We start from the raw sequence: 7,925 nt of genomic DNA, 5'->3' as shown, positions 1-7,925 counted from the left end.
TCACTTACTACAGGGGGTACAGGGATAACTTACATAAAGATTTTTTTATAAATAGCGAGTATATCAACAAAACCGCGGGCGCATCACGTAGTCTGGCCAAATCACATTTTATAACAACAACCATCAACAATAACTTCAACTCAACACATCACTTACTACAGGGGGTACAGGGATAACTTACATAAAGATTTTTTTTATAAATAGCGAGTATATCAACAAAACCGCGGGCGCATCACGTAGTCTGGCCAAATCACATTTTATAACAACAACCATCAACAATATCTTCAACTCAACACATCACTTACTACAGGGGGTACAGGGATAACTTACATAAAGATTTTTTTTATAAATCGCGAGTATATCAACAAAACCGCGGGCGCATCACGTAGTCTGGCCAAATCACATTTTATAACAACAACCATCAACAATAACTTCAACTCAACACATCACTTACTACAGGGGGTACAGGGATAACTTATCAAATCATATTTGTTTTGTTGTTTCCTAAGTCATTTGACGACTCTCAACCTTTATTGGCAGAAAAATATGCCCCAAAATGGACAGACAAGGGCAAATAAAAGGGTAGAACCACAGATATTCTAGTCTATCTAGTTATAGACTAGGTAAAATAGATCATTCCTATCAAATTGCATACTGACCGTGTCCATCTCTCTCCACACTGAAACAACTTCCAAATGTACAAATCTACCAGCACAGAGATGCACCAAGCTATATTTGTTTTGTTGGTTCTCAAGTTATATGGCGACTCTCCACCTTTATTGGCAGAGAAAATATGCCCCAAAATAGACAGACAAGGGCATTCTTATTTCTAAATTATTATCATAATTCATTATATTTATAGGGATTTACCAATGAAATCAAAGAGCAAGGTTTACCGTACAATACACCGTGTCCATCTCTCTCCACACTGAAACAACTTCCAAATGTACAAATCTACCAGCAAAGAGGTGTACCAAGCTATTCCATACCATATCCTTCTTGCGAGTATATAGGCACTGGGACTCTCGAAGAATTGATAGTCTCGATCAACTTTCACAATGCACATCAAGTACTCCAATACTCTGTCACTGAGTAGCTTTGACCATCCACACATCCATCCATCATCACCATGTTTCATGCCAATCTTGCAAATTTGCCTCCTTGGTCTTAAGATAAAAATTAAAATCATTGAAGAGCCATTTCTCTGACAAATATGATTGAACCCAAAAATGTTGACAAAATGCACAACGACACTTGTAACTGATCTGTCTTATAAAGTTAAGATGAAATTGCACCAGTTGTTTTTGAGTAGTCCAGACAGACAGACTGAAGAACTTATGTGACTTTCCTTTGATCTTTTTATCCATTTTTAGTCACATAAGGCTTAAAAGAAGACACAAGTAAAACAGAATAAAAAGAATAAAAGAAAATGTACCAATACCTATTGTTTTCCTAGTCACCCATGTGTTTTGCACGGACAGACAGACTACGGAGAAGTGATCCCTATATGTCACCACTACTCTGTAGAGGCAACACAAAAAGTTACAGACCCACCAAAAGTAGGCTTGTTAGACAACTACAACTGACAATGCCTATCAAATTTATACTTTATTCATAAGTAATATAACAAAATTGTATATTGTAAGTAAACATAGACATGGAATGGAACCCTAGTCTCCAAAGTGTCCGACAGGATACTCGCCTCTATATTCATTTGGCTCAAATTGCACAGGATTTCAACCAAACTTGTATTTTGATTTTATTATGATTCATTACCTTTATTTTGATTTACTATAGCATCAAAGAACAAGGTTTACCTTATGACACGCATCTTTCTTCACACTGGAACAACTTATTGTTGTACAAATCTGCCAGCACATAGATGTACTAAGCTATTCCATACCATATCCTTCTTGCGAGTATATAGGCACTGGGACTCTCGAAGAACTGATAGTCTTATCCACTTCCGGTTCATCACTCCTCCATGGTCTGAAAAATCACCAGGGTTTACAAAGTCACATTCTAATCTTATAATGTTAACATTTATCATGTCTTTAAAAATTACTTTGCAAGTAAGCAGGTAATTATCAATGTTTTATTGGTTTTATATTATATGAAGGCCCATGCTTTATTATATGGCAGATACATGCCGTCAAATGAGTTTCAGGGTAGGGCAAGTTCATGCCTAGTAGTACCACTTACCTTCCAGTCTAGCTAGCTAAAAGACCAATAGACAATTCCTATCAACTGTTTGTTGAACTAGCTGAACAGTTTTTATCTCTTAAATAGATGATACTATGCAGGCACAAATAAACGGTTACAAAAAAAATCCTTAAAGTATAATATTGTAAAATACCTAATTGCTCCATCATGCCAGTTTCCAACCAATGATACACAGCTATCCACATCCTCACGTCTCCACCACAATGTAGAACTAGAACACCAACATCTTCTTTCCAGGGGGTTTCCAAAAACACAAAAAAAAACACAAAACATTAGAATAGGGGCAAAAAAACCAAACATTTAAAGAACCTGGCAAGTAGATCTGTAAAAACAAAAATATAGGTCTTAGAGCAAACAAATACAGGCATTTCAAAATCTTATTTATTATTTACATAATTAAACATATCAAACATAATCATAGTACACAACTTACCTAAAGATTTTTTATAAATCGCGAGTATATCAACAAAACCGCGGGCGCATCACGTAGTCTGGCCAAATCACATATTATAACAACAACCATCATCAATAACTTCAACTCAACTCAACACATAACCAACTACAGGGGGTGCAGGGATAACTTACATATTTTTTTTATATATCGCGAGTATATCAACAAAACCGCGGGCGCATCACGTAGTCTGGGCAAATCATATTTTATAACAACAACCATCATTAATAACTTCAACTCAACTCAACACATAACCAACAACAGGGGTGCAGGGATAACATACATATTTTATTTTTTTTATAAATCGCAAGCATATCAACAAAACCGCGGGCGCATCACGTAGTCTGGCCAAATCACATTTTATAACAACAACCATCAACAATAATTTCAACTCAACACATCACTTACTACAGGGGGTACAGGGGTAAATTACATAAAGATTTTTTTTTACAAATCGCGAGCAAATCAACAAAACCGCGGGCGCATCACGTAGCCTGGCCAAATCACATTATATAACAACAACAATCAACAATAATTTCAAATCAACACATCACTTACTACAGGGGGTACAGGGGTAAATTACATAAAGATTTTTTTTACAAATTGCGAGCATATCAACAAAACCGCGGGCGCATCACGTAGTCTGGCCAAATCACATTTTATAACAACAACCATCAACAATAACTTCAACTCAACACATAAGCAACTACAGGGGGTTGCAGGGATAACTTACATAAAAAAAATTATAAATCGCGAGTATATCAACAAAACCGCGGACGCATCACGTAGTCTGACCAAATCACATTTTATAACAACAACCATCAACAATAACTTCAACTCAAAACATAACTAACTACAGGGGGTACAGGGATAACTTGCATAAAGATTTTTTTTATAAATCGCGAGTATATCAACAAAACCCCGGGCGCATCACGTAGTCTGACCAAATCACATTTTATAACAACAACCATCAACAATATCTTCAACTCAACACATCACTTATACAGGAGGTACAGGGATAACTTACATAAAGATTTTTTTTATAAATCGCGAGTGTATCAACAAAACCGCGGGCACATCACGTAGTCTGGCCAAATCACATTTAATAACAACAACCATCAACAATAACTTCAACTCAACACATCACTTACTACAGGGGGTACAGGGATAACTTACATAATATTCTTTTTATAAATCAAGGGTATATCAACAAAACCGCGGGTGCATCACGTAGTCTGACCACATTTTTAACAGCAACCATCAACAATAACTTCAATTCAACACATAACTAAATACAGGGGGTACAGGGGTAAATTACATAAAGATTTTTTTAAATCGCGAGTATATCAACAAAACCGCGGGCGCATCACGTAGTCTGGCCAAATCACATTTTATAACAACAACCATCAACAATAACTTCAACTCAACAATCACTTACTACAAGGGATACAGGGATAACTTACATAAATATTTTTTTATAAATCGCGAGTATATCAACAAAACCGCGGGCACATCACGTAGTCTGGCCAAATCACATTTTATAACAACAACCATCAACAATAATTCAACTCTACACATTACTTATGACAGGGGGGACAGGGATAACTTACATCAAGATATTTTATAAATCGCGAGTATATCAACAAACCGCGGGCGCATCACGAAGTCTGACCAAATCACATTTTATAAAAACCATCAACTCAACTCATAACTAACAACAGGGATAATATACATATTTAAAGATATTTTATAACTCGCGAGTACATAAAAATAGCATACATCAAGAACAATATAAACGATCAAATACAAAAGTTGTAAAATATCATCACACTTACTCTATTACTCTATTCACAAAGAACGTCTTCTCGGCGCGAGTTTCCCACCAAAAATGACCTGTTAGCTCAAATGATCACGTGGTCTGTAATCTGTGAAGCGGGAAAATTCGGCATATTCCGCCGTGCTTCTCATCTCTGACCTTTTCATTATTGATATATTGTTTGACAATATTGTCCGAGACATTTGAATATTCAATGACCTTTTATCGGCAATCATCGGAATCCGGCATAACGGTATCTATTCAAATATGATCGAGAATGGGAAATCTTAATTTATAAGTACACAGGGGTGGCAGGACAAAGCCATATACGAAAACGCACCAACAGGTAAACATTTGAAAGGTAATATATGGCCTGTTAGAGAAGTGGTAAAGGTCCTTGTCATGCGGAAGGTTGTAAGCTCAAATCCCACAACGGGTGAAACTTTTATTAGACCTTTGAATAAATTATTCTATTTTTGTTTTGCTTTTTAATTAATTAATTTTTTTCATGCTCCCCAAAAATTTAGGGGGAGCTTTTAGTCGGCGCCTTCGCCCGTCTGTCTGTCCGTCCGTCTGTCCGGAGCATAACTTGAAAACTCTTGGAGATAATTTGTTTGAACTTCATACAGTAGTGGAGGGCATTGAGGGAGAGTGCAGTGTCAAAGAACCATAACTCTATTTTGCCCGGTTTTTGAATTATCTCCCCTTATAGAAAACTATTGTCCGGACATAACTCTAATAAAACTATAAGAGATATCAACAAGAAACTTTGTAGGTGAATATATCTCAATGGGTAGATGTGCTGTGCATAAGAACAATAACTCTTTTTGTCCTAATTTTGGAGTTATTGCCCTTTGTTGATTTTAACACTTTGAACTTTGTCCGGGACATAACTCTAAAATATAAGAGATATCAAGATGAAACATTGTAGGTTGATAGATCTCATTGAGTAGAAGTGCAGTGCAAAAGATCCATAACTCTGTTAAGCCTAATTTTTGAATTATCTCCCCTTTTAGAAAAATCTTGTCCAGGGCATAGCTGTAAAACTATAAAAGATATCAACATAAAACTTTGTAGGTAGATATATCTTAATGGTTGATGTGCAGTGCACACGAATCATAACTCTGCCTTGCCTATTTCTGGAGTTATTGCCCTTTGTTTATTTTAACTTTTTGAAGTTGTCCGGGACATCACTCGAAAAGCATAAGAGATATCAACAAGAAACTTTGTAAGTTGATAGATCACATTGATTAAAAGTGCAGTGCAAAAAACAGTAACTCTGCCTTGCTTAATTTTGGAATTATTGCTCTTTGAACTTTTTCCAAGGACATAACTCTGAAAACTACAAGAGGTGTACTTTCCTGTGTCCAAAACCTATTCGGGGAGCATCACCCGGCTCAAACTGGGCTCTTGTTTTATATATTTTCTAATTTTATTAATAATAATTATTTTATATATTTTCCTTGTATTTCATGTACGAGAATGATATAGCTTATAATGTATGGTGGCTGATTTGGAACACTTTGCACGTTGCGTTGTCGATAGCGACTCGTTATCTACGGAATACCGTTAGGGCCATCGAGGTTAGACTTTCTAATCCAGAGGGAGACAATGCGACAATACGACAGTGCGATGACGACAGTGCGATAGTACGATGACGACAGTGCAACATTGCGATGACGACAGTACGATAATGCGACATACGATAGTGCGATGGTGACAATGCGATAATGCGATGGCGACAGTGCGATGACGCCAGTGCGATAATGCCATGGCGAGAATACGATAGTGCGATAATACTATCGCGTTGTCGCCATCGTACTATCGCCATCGCACTATCGCATTGTCGTAATCGCACTATCGCACTGTCGCATTATCGCATTGTCGTCATTCCGTTATCGCACTGTCACCATCGCACTATCGTATTGTCGTCATCGCGTTAGATCGCATTGTCGACTATCGCCTTCCGATGGACAATTATAAACTGCTGACGAATAAGCTGACGGTATAGAATGTAGGAAAATAATTTTACTTTTGTCAATAGATTTTTTGTTTGTTTTCTTTCCTTTTTTGATTGTTTTTGTATACTGAAAATGTCTAAATAAAATTATAAATTAATAAAAAGTAACATTAAATTTTATATCAAAAGATAGGGGACAAATATTGCCAAAATCGATACTTTAATTGAATCAAATTCTTAGATAGGGGAAATACTTATATAAAATACACGAAAATGTAATAAAGTGTGTGAAACTTAAAAAAAGTGGAAAGATTTCAGATAAATAATGACGTTATGTTGACATTTAAAAGATGCAAAAAATATTTAATGCGTCAGTAGTACATAAGAGGATATTCAAGTTTTTTACTTAAAATACAGGATTTATTTCTATCGAGTGGTATGAAAATAAATATTTCATGAGTTGCGCTATTATCATATACATTTACTTTTTTTCTATTCTTGGCATTACTGATACAATTTGATAGTCTTAGCCTTAAATTTTGTATATCGGCTGAATCTAGAAGAAAGTAGTCCGACAAGACGCAATAAATACGGAAAATATGTTTCACTGCAGTCAAAAACAAATTTACAGTGTAAATGAAAATAAGCATTTCATTTCTAATTCATAAGTTTTCTCTATAATGCTAAATATAGTTCATAATAAAGCTAATTGGTCGGCTTTGTTTAATATTTAGAAATACTGCTTTTTCTAATATATTTTTGATTGGTTATCAGTGGCTTCATTGTTTTGTAGGATGTAGAATTATTAATATATATTAACAGTGTAAAACAATAAGAAATGTATGTTAAACTTAATTTTCTCTGTATATCTAATGTAAGTGATCAGCAATTTTCACTATAAGTTTAACTGTAGGTCATCAGATTCTTCTATATGTTTTTGACTGGTCTGCAGATTCTACTTACGGTCAGCAGTTTTTCGCATGACATTAAATCTTCTGACCATATAGAATAAGAAGAAAATACGGCAAAAACCACACAAGCAATTTCTTTTATATTTTAGTTTCTCAGCTGTGATTTGATTGGTTTGCGAGAAGTAGAATCTATTATATTTACTAACATTATGCTGGCAAAATAACACATTTCCCTAGATATCTAATTGGTCAACTGTTTTCCTGTAAACGTAACTGGTCAACATATTTTACTATATGTTTTACCTTTTACCTCATATACACGTGTTTTCACGCCTTTTCACCCTTCCTTTTGATGCCTCAAATAGTGAAAACCATGCCCTATTTAGGGTGCAAGAGAGGGGAGGGGGGGGGTTGAAGTGGTACTGCCGCCCTACACAACTCCAAGAAAAATTTGGATTGTGAGAGGCTCAAAATGGCATCAGGTCGATCTTAAAAGGTAACGTGTAACCAACGCTGAAAGCCCTTCACTCTATCCCGACCCATCGGGAAGTTGCAGCTTTGATG

At 35.8% G+C, this 7,925-nt stretch overlaps 1 long non-coding RNA gene across 1 annotated transcript; it reads right to left on the bottom strand.

Annotated features, from left to right (window-relative positions):
* Positions 1-1,830: 1,830 nt before the first annotated feature.
* Positions 1,831-3,165, bottom strand: LOC132721820 (uncharacterized). The gene is made up of 2 exons (XR_009624521.1): positions 2,357-3,165; positions 1,831-1,989 (listed from the first exon to the last, which is right to left on the bottom strand). It is a non-coding gene; the product is annotated as an uncharacterized LOC132721820 (long non-coding RNA).
* Positions 3,166-7,925: the final 4,760 nt, after the last annotated feature.

This window comes from Ruditapes philippinarum, unplaced genomic scaffold (genome assembly GCF_026571515.1).
Source record: "Ruditapes philippinarum isolate M1 unplaced genomic scaffold, ASM2657151v2 ctg3765_1_1_1_1, whole genome shotgun sequence".
Classification (NCBI taxonomy): domain Eukaryota; kingdom Metazoa; phylum Mollusca; class Bivalvia; order Venerida; family Veneridae; genus Ruditapes; species Ruditapes philippinarum.
This window is presented reverse-complemented; position numbering and strand designations above follow the sequence as displayed.